This window comes from Podarcis gaigeae (genome assembly GCF_964106915.1).
Source record: "Podarcis gaigeae genome assembly, chromosome: 8".
NCBI classification, from domain to species: domain Eukaryota; kingdom Metazoa; phylum Chordata; class Lepidosauria; order Squamata; family Lacertidae; genus Podarcis; species Podarcis gaigeae.
In genome coordinates, this window is record NC_139684.1 from 10,759,482 (window position 1) to 10,776,708 (window position 17,227).

The window sequence follows — 17,227 nt, forward strand, 5'->3', positions numbered from 1 at the left end:
ACTCGCACAACTGCAAGAACGGGTCAGGTGGTTTAGAGGAGGGTATTTATGAGACCAGGCTGGTGCCTTTATGATCTAATGCTAGGGGGAAAGGTGTCAGATGGCATCACAATTAATTTGGCTTTCAGCTCAATATCATTCAATTTGTAAGGTTGGCCTTGGACACTCTATCCTGCTCCCACCAAGCACTTGTGAAAATCAAGATAGGGTTTTATTGTGACCTGCCCTGTAATAGGGCAGGGAAGAAAGTTGCACTGCCTGGTCTGGGTCACGGCATATTGCTCTCAATTACGAACCCATTAAGATGGTGCCAGCCCTACAAAATGAAACAGAAAGATAATAATGCAGCTCCGTCTGACCACAGCACAAGGACAGGAGGTTCGTTCCAGCCCAGGTGAGTCACCTTGTTGGCCGTATCAGGTTGAAGCGTATTTGCACAGAGGTGGGTGGGGAGCTTTTGACTGCATTCTTGTCCGGCCACCGCCCCGCCAATTCCAGGGAGTTCTTTGATAAGGTAGAAAGAGAGCGGAAGGAAGTTTGAGGTGGCACCGTAGGTTTCCTCATACACACCCTTCTCCTCCAGTAGGTGAGGGGATGCCCCTTCCAGTTGGCAGGAGGCCCAAGAGGTTCCAGATCTGATAAGAGGCATTACTATAATAAAAAGGCCTCAGTGAGATTAGCTGAGGGCAGAGCAATTGTGATAGCTAGAAAGATCAAAGCAACTGGCATATGACCAAAAGAATAAGCAGCTATTAGACCAGAGCCCCTCCCCACCCCCAAAACAGTCATGAGACAAGTGCCCAAGGTTGCCTCATGATGACTCCCAGCACAGCTACCGATTGTCGCTAGTGTTTTGGAATAGGAAATAGGTGCTCCCCATCTTCAGCTGCTACACCAATTATGAAGGTTAATCTATCTAGAGTTATGCATATTTTATACAGTTAAAATATGGCATTTGGGGTGGCGCTGTTCCCGAAGTGACGTGGGAGCTTCTTTAAGTTTGTACATTTTAAATATTTGTATACATATGTAGACTCTGGAACACTTCCTTCCTCCCCCGCCCCTCTCTTTAAAGCAAAAAATAATAGAAGTCATTGTGATTCACCCAGAGTCACAGGTATACTGCGTGAGAGATAAATGTACACACATTATACAGGTAGATAAATAAACAGAATGGGATGTAGTGAAGCCAGGCTGAAGCTGCAACCCACACACCCAGGGAAGCATTAAAAGGTTATTCTCTGTTTACCCTAATCTGCCAGAACAACTCATCCGGCACTGTTGTCCTGCAGCTGTGCTGTGGAAAACTATGTGATCTGCCTCTTTCATTAAAAGGCACAGAAACCATTCTGCACTGCGGCCCCTAGGTGTGGCCGAGTTACTCAAAGCCACTCCATCTCAACAGCTGTGCTTCATTTCAAACCATTAAACTCAGGGAATAGGAGCTACTGTCTTCTCTGGTGGCCGCTTGCTGGTTTGGAAACCCATCCAGCCAAATGACACCTAATAACACCGCGAAGGCACATTCCCTTCTTCCTGGCTCTACCCAAAAGGGGAACAAAGCAGGAGGAGGAGGGAAGAAAGAGTCTTTGTCCAAATATGAGTTGGACCAGCAAGGGATGCCAACATTTGCCGCATTCTCTCCCTCATGGATGTTGTTGGTGCAGCACACAGGAAAGCACTGGCACAAAGCTGGTGAGGGCGCTAAAACCTTGTGGTCAGCTGTTGTCCACGCAGCACCTCTCAGGTCAATTCGGAGCTTCTCTTGTCATGTGGGGTCTCTCTGGGGTGCTCCACCCTATTCTCCTCTTTTCTGCAGTCTTGAGATTGCGGAGGTGGGGTCCTGGCTTTCGCCTTTCTGTCTCTCTGTCCACTCTTGGGTGGGTCTTCTTCAGAGCTTGTCCACACATGCATGTTCTCTTTGGGGTCCAAGTGCCCCAGTTCTCCTTTTTGCACTGTTGGGGTTGAGGGCCTGAGTTTCTGATGGGTCTTTGAGGCATTCCTGTAAACCCAGCAAAGGAGATACATATAGTTAAGGCTGGCTCAAACGAAGAGGCAAGGTTGCAAACTAGGCAACTGTTTGAGGTACTAAAATCCCAGGGGCACCTGCTTCAGCTGTGTGGGGGGCTTTATCCACCATCACAAAACATGCTTATGTGGATTCCAAACTACATTAGAGATTGTGCCCAGTGATCGGAGCTTTGTGCTTTGTCCAGATTACCTAAAAACAGAGCACAGCAGTGTGATAATAAAGGTGATTAAATAAATAAAAAATATGTAAGCACCGTGAGCAACTGAATTCATCATCATTTAATGCACTATTGTTAGGCTGCTCAAGAGGTGGGTAGAGAGCAGAATTTTAATTCACTGAGGGCAACCAAAAAGTGAAACAAAAAAAACCCCACAGCTGCATCCTTCATGTGACATGTGAACAAGGGGTAACTTGAAGAGACCTGAGGGAGACAAAGAGGGCATGCTAGATCCCATGTTAAGGATTAGGGTAGATTCACAGCCATAGACTCCTGCAAACTCTTGTATCATTTTTTTCCCCCTCTGCCTTGATTCTCACAGTCTTCTCTAAAAAACACACGCTACAGAAAGCTGGCAGCTGTGAAACACCTCCCCAAACTCCCCAGTATTATTCACCTCTTCAGCTGAAACACACTTCTCCCAGGCTAGCAGACAGCCATAATCTACACTGAGAGCCTGTGGTCAGCAGCTATAAAAATCCATGCTGTAAATCTGCCACAGTCGGACATTGCTATCTCTAAGGTTTGTTCAGGAGATTTTGAAATAATCCCTTAGTGAGACATCAGATTCCTGTAGGTGATGACACAGGGTTTCTATAACCAGAGTTTCAGGCTGTTCTTCAACCAGCTATAGACATGGGCCTCCCATTGTTCCCTCCCTTTGCTTTTCTGTTTTCTTCTCTTAGCAGTAATTTTTGCAGTCTTTCCTGATTTATGTTCCTACCTTGACGGTGGTTGGCCTTTCCCTTTCCCCTCTCAGCTCCCCCCACACCCCCATATAGTCAACATAGCTATTAAGTGGTTATAAGGAATGATGGTGAAATGGAGACTCCGTCTTAAGAAATTGTGTTACACTGAAAACCAGTTGCAAGAGCATGAGCAAAGACTACTGTGTTCAAGCCCTGCTTGTGAGCTTCCTAGCGGGAGCTGGATCGTCATTGTGGAGAAACAGAGCAATGGGTCAGATCCAGCAGACCTCTTCTTTTGTTTTCATTGCCAGAAAACAACAGAGGGAACTCGTCTCGGCCTGAATTGGAATTTTTTGCTTTCTACTCCCAGGACCTTCATGCTAACTGCCCCTTTTCAAAATGCCCTATAAACATACATTATAAACACTTAATGCACACCCATGTACTACTTGTTAGGATATAGTTCCATTCCACCATAAAAGGAACAGGCATGACTTTTGTGTGTCACATGCCTGTTTACTTCCAGCACAAGTCTGCTGGGAACTTCCGTTTGTATATTGCTTTTGCTGTTTTGCTGGAGACAAAGGGAAGCAGACATGTTTTTCCTTTGTTCCTGAACTATGCTGAATCAATTGCTGTAAATAACACTTACACATGTCTCTGTCCGCCACTTCCGTTGTGAGGATTTATTCACTCTGCTGATAAGAGCATGCACAGCTTCTAAAGGTTTCGGAGGCTCGTGTCGCTGATTGATGCTGCTCCGGGAACAGGAGATCGCCCAGCTGCCGGCCGGTGGCTGGAGCCAGCCCCCGTCTCCCCGGCAGTATCCCAACACTACCATCGCCTAAAATGGATCATAGAAACCAATTCTGACAACCCAAAAATGCTCAAAGGGCCATGCCTGCTAACCTTAAGTTCACAGCAAGTGGCAAGGGCCCCGAGCTCAAACACAGAGCTGCTAGCCAAAGGCTACAAGAAACACAAGTGGGAAGGAGGGGGGGGTTGTTGGACTCATACCCTGCTTGACAGCTTCCTATGCACATCTAGTGAGCCACTGTGGGAACAGGATGCTGGCAGGGCCTTTTTCATGTCCTTATTACTATTTTTATTATTTATTAAATTTCTAAGCCAGCTTTCATCCGAGGATCACAGGGCGGTTTACAACATAAAAACACACGTGCAAGCTGCTGCCATTCAGTGAATTCAGCTAGCTCAGTATAAGGCAGCTTCTTAGGTTCCTAACGGAAAACTGGTTAGAAACAAACAAAATGAAATTCAGCAGAAACAAATATAAACTTCTGCATCTTAGGTACACACAAAAACCCAAATACATGGGTACAGGATGAGGGAAACCTGGTTTGGCAATAGAGCATGTGAGAAGGATCCCGGCTGATCATAAGCTGAACATGAGTTAGCTGCGTAATGTGGCAGCAAAAAAGGCTAATATGATTTTTAGACTGCATTAATAGTTTCCAAGTCACAATAAATTACTTTGTTCTGCAGTAGTCAGGCTCATCTGGAGTGCCGAGCCCGGTACTGGGGGACAGACGGGACCACACACTCAAGAAGGTTGCTGACAAATAGGAATTGGTTCAGGTAAGGGCCAGCTGGCCAGTGCCCTACCTAGTCCAGCATCCTGTCTTTACAATGACCTACCTCATACCTGTGGGAAACCCGCAAGCAGGACTGGGGTGCAACAGCAGCTTTCTCCCCACCAGTGAGTCCCAGCAACAGCCATGTAGTTCTTGTGAGAAGGAGCCTGGATGACAAGGCCCCTCTCAACTGCATGATAGAGCAGCTCATTCAGAAGTGCTTTAAATAAAACCTCAGAATGATCTGGGAAGCAGGGCGTCATTGTTTGTCTTTCCCAGCTTCTAGCAACTCAAGAGGTTTCAGAACATGCTGATCTTGACATTGTTGGCCAAACTAATTTCTAGTTAATGATGAACATGGTAGGAAGGATTAGGAGGGTTTTGTGTGTGTTTTTTTGCAGTACAACCTAGGACAGGAAGAAGACTGTCCAACTGAAAACACAAGGAATGCAAGCAGGGCCCTTTTGGCATTATGCTAGCTGTTAATTATGTCCTGTTTTTGCCCACATTGCTATGGATTTTAAGATTTGCAGATTCCATGGTGCACAACCCTACAATAAGCTGAGCTGGTCTGTCTTGCATCCAAGTTATTTTGTGCCCAGATCCAGAGGTTTTTCCTACAAGAAGTCTGTCTGAAGCTACAACATGGTCTGTTTGCCAATGTGTCCAGAAGAGCCATTAACTGAAGTTGACTGCAGAACAGCCATGCGTCTGCACCACTAAAGGTGCATTTTTAGGGGAAGTTAACAATCTGATGTGCATGAGTAGAGGCTGCTGCATGTCTGGGGATGAAATCATGGGGATCACCAAACTGGTTGTGCTACTGAAATTCACAGATTTCATATTTCTGCAAATGGAAAAAGGGGGAAAGGAAATACATAAATCAAGTGGGTTCGCACTCCACAACGGAGAATGTGGGAAAATGCTACAGCTACTGCACTTGCTTTCTCCACCCTCATCTCTGACAGTCCTGTCACCTCTGAAAATGGGACGAGGATGCTGGTCTTGAGATCCAATTACAACATACAGCAGGAATTGCCCTCAGGGTCTGTGGCAATCTCAGACTCATGAAAGACAAGGAGCCATGCTTGATGGGTGACTGCAGCTCATTTCAGCTAAATTATAGAAGTGAGCAGAGAAAAGCTTCCCAAGAACCTTTTCTTCCTGTGGAAAGAACCTTGGTGTTCCAGAGATCTTTCCCATCCTACGTAATCCTGACCTGCCTTGAACCGGCTTGGCCAGGGAACAAATGCAACAGTGCAAATGTTTATTTGGCCATTACTTGGAATAGAGAGATGTAGACGTTGATAAGGCAATACAGTTTATCTGTCTTAATCGCACAACAGCACTTCCATCTATCTTGCGATGCTCTTGATGCTTGTTGTTGTTTAGTCATTTAGTCATATCCAACTCTTCGTGACACCATGGAACAGAGCACGCCAGGCACTCCTGTCTTCCACTGCCTCCCGCAGTTTGGTCAAACTCATGCTGGTAGCTTCAAGAACACTGTCCAACCATCTTGTCCTCTGTCCTTCTCCTTGTGCCCTCAATCTTTCCCAACATCAGGGTCTTTTCCAGGGAGTCTTCTCTTCTCATGAAGTGGCCAAAGTATTGGAGCTTCAGCTTCAGGGTTTGTCCTTCCCGTGAGCGCTCAGGGCTGATTTCCCTAAGAATAGATAGGTTTGATTTTCTTGCAGTCCATGGGACTCTCAAGAGTCTTCTCCAGCACCATAATTCAAAAGCATCAATTCTTTGGCGATCAGCCTTCTTTATGGTCCAGCTCTCACTTCTATACATCAGTACTGGGAAAACCTTAGCTTTAACTATATGGACCTTTGTCGGCAAGGTGATATCTCTGCTTTCTAAGATGCTGTCTAGGTTTGTCATTGCTTTTCTCTCAAGAAGCAGGCGTCTTTTAATTTCGTGACTGCTGTTACCATCTGCAGTGATCATGGAGCCCAAGAAAGTAAAATTTCTCACTGCCTCCATTTCTTCCCCTTCTATTTGCTGGGAGGTGATGGGCCCAGTGGCCATGATCTTAGTTTTTTCATGTTGAGCTCCAGACCATATTTTGCGTTCTCCTCTTTCACCCTCATTAAAAGGTTCTTTAATTCCCCCTTACATTCAATTCCTCCTCACTTGATGCTTACCTAGTTCCAAATCAGAGATTGTGCCACCATCCTCCCTGAGTAGCTTTGAGTGGCTCCATGGACATTCAGGACTCAAAGGAATGCAGAAACAAAAGGACGGTTTTGGCCGCAGGACAAATCAGGTTTTCCAAGGTGCTAAATGCCATACCGTTTCCATGGTGTGCCACATAAACTTTGGCATTTCTTTGCTGGTCAGAGGTCTCATGTAGTGCCTCAGCTGCGCATCCATCCCACCTCTGTCCCCTGCTTATCCCAAAACCATGAAATTCTACAAGGACAGAACGGATGCCCCATATTTCAAATGGCACTGACTCCTTAACTTGAGAAGGCAGATGGCAACAGGTCATTGCTGCAGCAATCCCATTCCAGAGTGTCTCTCTCATGTCTCTCTCTTTTCTCTTCTACCCAGTACATTGCTTTGTTTTGGCAAGTTTGTGCCACATGGTAGACTGGGCGTGGAAGAAGGGGAGTTTATTTTTGGATATCTGCCTGCATGTGAGAGAAAGAAATATCTTGGAAAGGCACCCAGATGTTCCCTAATTGGTTTGATAAATACAGCAGATGTTTCATCTCCTTGATTTATGGCAGGAGTGGCACTGCCAAAGTTTTGTGTTGTGTGGCAAGGAGGAGGCAGCCCTCAAGGCTGCAATCTGGATTTAAGCAAAGGAGCAGCCCCACCATGAAAAGGTCCAATCTATCATTTTTCTGCAGCTTTCTAGCATTTGGAGCCTACCTTGTACCAACGGAGTGCAAGTGGGAACTGTTTGCAAACTCTTTGCACAAACTTTCAAAACTGGTTCAGAGCATCTAACAGCAGATCTCAAGGGTGTGATCCCCTAATTTGTGGCTGGGTGCCATTTTGGGTAACCAGATCCCTGTACACACAGTACAATGCCCTTGAGGCTGTAACTTAGATTCTTATCCATCCCTGTTCCTTCTCCATGTAGCTCTGATGTTTGCCGCTTATTCCCCAGAGGTGGCCACACTTTTTCTGAAGGAAGAAAAACGAGCAATCCCTGTAATCGTACAAATAAACAATTTTATACTCCACTGAGACTAGAGCTGTCCTCTGTTTCCCATGCATATCACGAATATCTCCAGACAAGAGGCCACTGGAATGAAACTTGCATGGCGTGGGTGGAGAATAAAAGAGGCAGGCCCATAATAATGTTTCTGCTGATGTGTTACAAAACATTTCATAAGCTCAATAAGGGTAATTGTTGGAGAATTGAATAATGCTGACAGAAACAAAGGTGCTGTGGTTAAACAGTGTCAGTTTACTGCATTTGGAGACATTTAGCAGACACACTCAAGACCAGCTAGTGCAGATTAGTTACTCCCTGCTACGGTAATTCCTATTAATCACCTTCTTCAGGGTAGTTTAAGGGTAGATTTTTCTCAGGGTTTATCCACACTTCCCTTTTGCCCCGCTTTTTTCAAGGCAGAAGTCCACATTTTAACGCTTCGTGTCCAAGCGTGTTGGTTTTTTGCTATTTTCCTAAGTTTGAGGAGTGTGAAGGAAGACATGAGAGAGGGCGCAATGCCCTGGAATCTAGATGGGTCTTTGGGCCATTGCAATTCAGATTTCCCTCATTCTTTCTTTTTCTTTTTAGAATAATTTTTATTAAGGAGTTTCTTAGGTTACAAAAGCATGTGCATTGTCTCTTGTTTTTCCTGGTCTTGGTGTCTTTTCCACTGATCAGTTACATTTGATGTGAGGCATTAGTATTGTATATCTCTTTCTTTCAGCTTTCCTTCATTCACTTTCTTGTTTTCCACCTCAGCTTCTTTAACCACCTTTTCTTCCTTATTCCTGCCTCATGTTCCTCTCCCTGCTTATTTCTCGAAGCTTTCCTTCATCCACTGCATGTCCTCCTGCTCACCTTCCTTTCTTCACACTTCAGCTCCTTTGCCACCCTTCTTCTTATTTCCCTCATCTTTCTGTGAGACCTTTCTTGGCATGCCTTCGTCTAGCTGTTTTCCCCCTCAGCGCTCTCTTTCCCCCTTCTTTTCTTACGCTGCTTTCCCCCCACCCAACAAACTCTCATCTCCTCAGGTTCTCCCTCTTTCCCTTCTCCTCCTTCCTCAGCTTCCCTTTCCACCTTGACTTCTTAATTCCACACGCCCACAAAATCCCTTCAGAGCCTCAGGCAGGCTTCTTGCCATCCCTTTTCTCTTGAAGACTCTTTTCGAGCCTGACATTCCCTCACTTTCATCTTTTCCCCCCTTTCAACCACTTTATCTCCCCTCACCCTCCTGTTTCTTAGCCCTCACCACCTCATCTGATTTCATTTTCCTCAGCGGTTCTTACATTTTCTCTATTTCTTTTGAACGGCTTTGCTAATTTTCCTTCAGCCGCTCTCATTTTTCCCCTCCCTCTCTGCCCCTCAGCAATGGGGAGGGACCGGCAGCAAAAATAAAAATAAAAGGGCGAGAAAGAGAGGCTGCAGGTGTAGTTTGCTGCCCTCTTACCCTTCCCGGCCTTGGGCACCCTTGGCAAAAGGAAGGTGGAAGGGGGTTGAAATATACTCGGAGTCAAGAGTGGATTTCATGCTCTTTACTCAGCTCATAGTGGTGAGGAAGAATGGAAGTTCCCCCAGAATGTCTGCTTTATATACACAATGGGCCCCACATGATTGGCTAATTCTGGGATTCACCTGTAGGCCAATCAGGTTGCAGATTCACTTCCACCTGGAGCTGGATTGGGTGGCTCCTGTGGACCAATCAGACTGCTGCATTCTGGACCCTATTGTTCTAGGACCAATCAGACTACTGCATTCTGAATCCTATTCTAGGACCAATCAGACTGCTGCCTTTTGAATTGTATTCAACTCAGTACATAACAGGGGTAAAAAGGAGGAGGGGGCTTTTCATGGGAAACAACAGCAAACTCCGTAATATATTGCTTCAGAGGTTGCGTGTTTCCCCCCAATCTTGAGCGGCAGCAAGATTTCAGGGCTTAGGCACCATCCCTGAGGGGCTGTTGGTGCCAGGGCAACGCAAACATTTTACTGTGGGTGCCCTGTTGGGCGACCCAACATGTCCTGTTGGCAATGGAGCTTGCCATATTCCAAGAAGTGAAAATCCGGACACAAAAGAAGTTGAGCTTTTTTCAACCATTGAGCTTTTTATTTTTGTGAAATCACAAAAAATGAGCTATTTTTTCGGAAATTCGCCAAGAATTCAACCCTTCCTGTATGGGTTTCCCACGACATTTTAAAATTCTTCCCAGACGCCATTTTTGATGGACATATCCCGACTACATCCAGGAGATTACAAATGTATGGCAGCCCTAACTAAGAAATATGGTGCATTGACTCATATTTAGAACCTGGGTGCAGAACAGAATAGGAGTGTCCCAGAGAGGGCACAGAAGGGCAGGCAGACTCCTAGCTGGAGTGGAGAGGTGTGATTTCTACACTTGGGAAGACCATGATGGAGCAGAAAAGTGAGAGGTGTGGCCTGGGCAAAGTCCTGAGGGCCAGTCAGGGAGGCCTGGAGGGCCACATTTGGCCCTTTGCCAAATGAGGTTCCCTACCCCTGCCCTAGTAAGGGCCTTTAAGATTGTAGCCTTAATCTGTTTCAAGCTGCTCAAACTCATGAAACCGATCAGTTAAGGTTCTGAAGGTGCTGAGAAGTATCTTGTGACCTCTTAATTCAGAAAGCAAAGCAAGGAGAGGTGACTCCCAGGTGTGGAATTAGGAACAGACAGGTTCTTCTCAAACTGACCACTTAAATCTTGCAAGAGGACGTGCCAGGACGTGTAAGCAAATTTTATCATGCATTTCCTGATTTCTAAGTGCATCAGAATCATTTGTTAAGCATGGGCTGATGATGCCCAAGGCAAGTCAATACTCATCAGGGCAGGCTTGTTGAAATCCATAGGCTTAAGTGCCTTTGGGGAAAGGGCCTCCACTCAGTGGGCAGAGAGCACCTGCTTGGCATGCAGAAGGTCTGAAGTTCAATCCTACTGCCAGTCAGGATAGTACTGCACTAGATGGGCCAAGGGTCTGACTCAGTATATATATTTTTTTAATTTTTAATTTATGATGTTCAGTTACATACATGTCAATAGTTTTACAATCATTCCAACATTTCAAAGCTCAACTTTCTTCCTCTTCTTTATGCAGTTCCTTAATTTTTATTTTTTTTTACATTTCCTGCATATTTTAAATTAACTTATTATTTTATTCATTTACTTTAAATATATACTCTTATGAAACTGCAGGTTATTACAGTAATCCTGCAATAGGTTTACAGTTTGTTTGTAAATATTCAGTAAACCATTTCCATTCTTTTATGAAAAGTTTGTTAGCTTGATTTCTTATTTTTCCGGTAAGTTCCGCCATTTCTGCATATTCCATAAGTTTTTGTATCCATTCTTCTTTCATCGGGACTTCTTCTTCTTTCCATTTTTGGGTAAATAACATTTTCGCCGCTGTAGTTACATACATGAATAAATTTCTATACTTAGGTAATTCTACCCCTAAAATTCCCAAAAGGGAAGTTTCTGGGGTTTTTTTTACAAATGTTATTTTAAACATCTTTTTCAATTCATTATATATCGTTTCCCAGTAAGCTTTAACCTTACTACAAGACCACCACATATGATAAAAAAGTACCATATTTCTCTTTGCATTTCCAACACTGATTTGATTTAGATTTATACATTTTTGCCAATTTACTCGGTGTTAGATACCATCAATGGGTCTGGCTCAGAATAAGACTGCTCTCTGTGAGTATTGCTTAGGTTATTTCCAGACAGGAACCTAATTGTGTGAATGGGATGTTGCTGACAACGGGATGTTGCTTTGTTCTTAATTAACTGGATTTTTCCTGGAAAATGTAAATCCAAATTAAATATGGTGGGGTGGGGAGATGGAGACTGCATTTGATGTCAATGGTGTTGTGTGGATGCTGCGAAGAAATGTGCATTCATGAGAAGCAGCCATCCCATCATAAAAACCTGTTTGGAAGCAGCCTTGCTTAGATTCTTTGGGGCCTGGGTGCCCAAGAACAAAGGGCATCTTTGCAAACATGCCATACAATGAAAAAAAAAGAATATTGGGAACTGTAGTTTGTTAAGGGTGCTGCTGTTGCCATGCATGCATCCAGAAACACAAATAGTCTCAATTTTTCCAGCCCCAAGAATGGTCTTCAGCAGAGGTCTTCAGCGTTTTTCCCGACTTGGCTTTCTGGACATGGAAATTGTTATGTACTGAAGTTCTCACCCTGGGCAAGCAGGAGGATACTGTAGATAGTTTTCACTCAGGTCCACATATGCAAATAAGGAATTGAAAGTGACGTTCAGTGATTGGATAGTTACAGAAAGTTGTTACTGGTGCTTTGTAGTTGAGCTCTATATAAGCAGGCTGGCTGAACCCTTCAGTTCAGTTCTGTTCTGGGTCTGTGAATAAACAAGAGCTGTTTGAAGAATCGCTGTGTCGTCCGATATGTTCACCCACAACTTAACAGAAATAGCCATCGTTCTTGTTGGGTCCCTAAATTCACATGACCAAACAGCCCGAGTATCCCTCTCTTTAAATAAAGAGAGGAGATGCCAGTGCCTCAGTTTCCCTCCTGGAAACCGGTTTTGGATGTTTGCTCCTGAGTTGAGAATAACGGCGGTTTTGTAAACATGACACTCCCCACGGAAGGCCGGTGAAATATTTAATGGATCACCGTTCAAGGGTCCCATGTAGAGCCCCTTAAAGCTGCGGCGGGGATACTATTTACAAGCCCACAGTGGGCAGCGGGGGGGGGGGGGGGAACCACAGGTCATTTTTCATTCCCCCACCCCCCCATCCAAACCCATCTGCGTTATGCATCTTGTAAACTGCGTGGCCTGTTGCGCTCCATATTTATTGGACCATAAATAAAACCTATTCAAAATTTTATGATACTCGCTGGATTCCGCAGCCCCCGCCCCCGATTTTTATGGCCCTTTTTTGCTTCTGATGTGTGATGCAATCGCAAAGTAAGAAATGGATACTCTCGCCAGCTGCACCTTAATGCCACGGGAATCACTGGAGGCGTTAGAACTAGGTGGGGAGGGGAAGACTGGATCCTTTCCCCACACACTTTGGGGAGAGAAGGGAGGTGGGGGGGGGGCAAAGAGTGTGTAAAAAACCAGACCCACCAAATTCTTCTTATAAGATTGCTCACTGCTCCAACCTCCTGGTTTCTGACTCAGCTGTTAAACCCTTAGACTTGCCACAGAAATATGAAACGAAATCCTTGGGTTACCCTCTTAAACCAGGGTTGGGGAACACCTGCCCCCTCCTGCGAGATATTGCTGGGTCCCAGCTGCCCCAACAGCCAGCATGGCCAATGGTCAGAGATGATGATGCTGGGAGTTATATCGTATTTTTCGCTCTATAAGACGCACTTTTCCCCTCCTAAAAAGTAAGGGGAAATGTGTGTGCGTCTTATGGAGCGAATGCAGGCCTCGGGAGGCTCTGCTCAGCGCTCCTTTTAAAGAGCCGCATGGAGCGTGTGTGCGGCTCTTGGGGGCTTTTCCGCTCTTTAAAGGGAGCACGGCTCTTGGGGGAGCCTTAGCCATGCGCAGCCTCACCCAGACAGGGGATGAAGGCTCCCCTTGCCCGTGAGAAGCTGCGTGCAGCTATCCCATAAGCCAGGACAGCTAGTGGGATCGCTGCGCATTGATCCCACTGGCTGTTCTGGCTTCTGGGATCCAGAATATTTTTTTCCCTTGTTTTCCTCTTCCAAAAACTAGGTGTGTCTTATGGTCTGGTGCATCTTATAGAGCGAAAAATACGGTAGCTTGCTATAACACACTGAAGGCCACAGTCCATCTCCTCATTCAAAGAAGGCAGAGTTGTGATGCAGGAGCTGGGGTGGGGCAGTAAAGGCAAGTGTTGGTCTAGCTCAGGGATGGGAGACCCGTGGCTCTGTAGAAGTTGCAGGACTCCCAACAGCCAGCGTGGAAGGACGAAGGGAGCTGGAGTCCAGCAACATCTGGAGAGCCGCATATGTTACCCCTTCCTGCTCTTGTGCTGCCCGCACAGAATGATGGTTTCTGGGCTTTTGTAGAGAGGCAGGAGTGATGCTCAGGGGGTTGCTCAGCCTACCTGAAACGCCCCATCTTAGGCCCAGAGGATGTGAAGCAATGACCTAGAAAAGAGTGCCCTGAAGGGTGCTTTCCTTCTCCCATGCTCAACGGTGGCAGCCAACCTTTGCGCGCTTCTGGCTGCCCGAAAGGTTTCTAGTTCAAAGAAAGGGGCTTTTCCGGTACCTCCTCGCTGGGAAAGGACCCCTCCTTGGGTGCAGCTCCTCATGTATCAAGTACTGCGACTTTAAAAGCCAATCCGCCCGCAGGCACGCACCTCCTGCCGTGCCCAGCCCTCAAGGTATTGGCCAAGAGGTGGGGAGAGAGGCAACCTAGGAGGGGAGCTAAGCTCCCCCTCTCCCATGCAACGGAGGAGGGACATGCCCCCAGATGGAGCCCCCTGCGTGCTGACAGGTTTTGCGCACACACACACCTGCACACACAGCTTCCTTTGCAGCTAGGCAGGCTCTTTTCATCACCTCCACATCTGGGAAACGGTGTCAGGAGGTGCAGGCAAGAGGAAGCTTTTCCACAGTTCTGGCACTGCTGCTGCTGCTGCTGCTACCTGTGGCTATGGAAAGCGCCACCCGCAGGGTCGCCCAGCACCCCAGCAGCCCTGCCAGGATCCCTCTTGGCACCAGGAGGTGCCAGCCATATCCTCGAGTGCCTGGCAGCAACATTTCGCCTGCGGGCTGCTTTGGGACAGGATTGGGTCCAGGCCCAAAGCAAGAAGGTTTCCTTCCAAGGGTGGAGAGACACCCTCGTGGTTTGCGGTGGGGCAACCTTGGTTGTTAAAAGGCCCTACTCAGATTTGAGGAGGATGCAGGACTTGCCGATCGAAAGGTCGGCGGTTCGAATCCCTGCGGCGGGGTGCGCTCCCGCTGCTCGGTCCCAGCGCCTGCCAACCTAGCAGTTCGAAAGCACCTCCGGGTGCAAGTAGATAAATAGGGACCGCTTACCAGCGGGAAGGTAAACGGCGTTTCCGTGTGCGGCTCTGGCTCGCCAGAGCAGCGATGTCACGCTGGCCACGTGACCCGGAAGTGTCTCCGGACAGCGCTGGCCCCTGGCCTCTTAAGTGAGATGGGCGCACAACCCCAGAGTCTGTCAAGACTGGCCCGTACGGGCAGGGGTACCTTTACCTTTACCTTTAGAGCTGTGACAGCATCAGGGCCTGCACACCAAGGATAATGGACCACTGGCAGTTTTGCCCCTTGGCAGACACGCCTGCTGTTTCAGTTGCCTCTCTCCAAGGGCCCAGCCTCTCTCATCTGGTTGACAAAAAAGCTTCCTTCCCCTGCCCAATGGTTGCCCCTGTTCTGTGGAACAGCACCCCTCCTCTCAAGACACAGGAGCCCCTCTCGGCCCACACTTTCCGGAAACAGCTGGAGGCATTTTTGTTCATCCCCAGGTAGATAAAGGGGTCTTTGCCACGAGTGCCCACTTGTTGGGGTTTCAGTTTTAAATGTGTTCCTTGTTTTTGTTTCCCCCGTGGTTTCTAATTATCGCATGGGCAATTTGCCTTGAGATGGTAAGGCAATGAAGAAATCAATAAAAACAATAATGAATGAACCAGGGCCAGGAAAGATGGCTGGTTCCGTCAAGGGGCATCTTTGCTCCTCGGAAGTGGCACTGTGAGAAATCAGAACAACCGTTCCCTGCTCCTCTTACAGGTGTTAACAGGCATTTTTATTACTCCCAGTTGCTGTTGCTGGCAATGCTCAGTGTACTTGTTCTGCATCCGTATGCTAAGCCTCAGCTGGATTTTCTCTGTCCTCTTGGCATTTCATCACCTCTTGACTCCGCCATCTCCAATGTTCTCCTCTTCACCCACCAGCTTATATATTCTTGCCAGCTTCGTGCACCTGAGGAGCACCTCGTCCGCAAAAGCATCTTATGTAATAAAATTGCTTCCCTTTAAAGCTTATGTTTGTTTGTCCTGGCCAAAGGCTGTGACTAATGTGTAGCAGCAGCAGCAGCAGCTCAGTGTACAAGAATGCAGAAGTCTGAAACCTCAAGCCCAGTTATCACAGCAGAAACACAGAGATGCATAAAATAAGCAAAGTTTAAAAGTCAGATTACTAATTATTCTTAATAAACCTTTTGCACAAGAACGTCTGCTACTTCCAATAGATGAACATAACCACCTCCCTGGAAGTATCCCCCAAACATTCATTTTGGATTTTGTTCTTCATTGGTCAACACAGCTATTTCCTGACTCCAGCTGGCCAGACTCACATCTAATTTCTCATTCTCAGCTTTCCATAACCAACGACCAAATTAACTTTCTTTCTTTCCTCAGCCAGGCCTGCTAACGGCAGTCAGAACATAGGAAGAAAATGAACCTTTATGCCCCATGTACCGTGTTGGTCGACACTGGCTGGCAGCTGAAGCAGGGAAAACGCTGTTGGTGACTGAAGCTGAGTCCTTGAGTTGAAAAGGAGGACACAATGATTCAATCGTATTTTAATAAAGACAGACACCATATAGCGTGGCATAACCTTGGATGCCAGTTTTGCGTTCCTATCCAGGTGATGATAACAGCAAAAATCCCCTTCATTGGTGGCTGGTGCCCTTTGGGTCTGGTTGGGAAGAACGCAGGGAGCCCTTAAGATAGGCAGACTGGGGTGGGGCGGGCTGAGGTGGATGAGGCAGTGCCCCATTTGCCCTAATGGGCCAGCCTGCTCTGCCCCAAGTCCGAAGCCAAGTCCTCCTCCTGGTCCTTCTCACTCAGTGCTGGTCCTCCTTGCACTGCCTAAGGACACCTCTCCAGGGGTCCAGGCAGAGCAGGGAGGCCTGCCCTGGCTGGCCAGCAGATGCCATGTAAGGCTACACATATGTCATATGGCTTTCGCCAGCTGCAGGCACAATGACAGCCTTGGCTTGTTCTAGCTCCTCCAAGATCTGGCCTGGATTTGTCCTTTGCGGAAGAGATTCCTGGAGTTAGCTGACAGTGGAGGTCTTGTGTAGCAGCTTTGAGAGCAAGGGGCTGGGAAAGGGTCTCTAGAAAAGTAAGGGCTCCTTGAAGAGGAGGGTGGCAAAACGGGCACCTGCCATGCCTTACGGAAAACGAGGCTTTTGCGTGTTGCCACAAGCCTTCCTGACGCATATCACTGGGTGGAGCCGAAAGGCAGCTGAGCTGCTTTTTAAACATTTGGTGATCTGGCCCGATGAGAAATTGTGCATGCAACTGATGGGAGCATGGTTATGCGGTGACATCACGCAGAGTGAAACAGGGTGGTGATGACATCATGAGCCAGTGGCGCAACAGCAGCCTCAAGCCATGACGGAGAAATGATTCCTTTCCAAAGAAAACCCAGATTTGTGGGTTTTGGATGTGGTTGCTCAATGCATGCTCAGAGGCACTCTTTGTCCTCATCATTGCTCCATCTTCTTCCAGGGCCTGGCCTTGGCATTGCAAAGTGTGTCAGTGGCTCCTCTGGACAGTTGGGCCCCTGTGATTTAGATTGGCTTCCTGTCA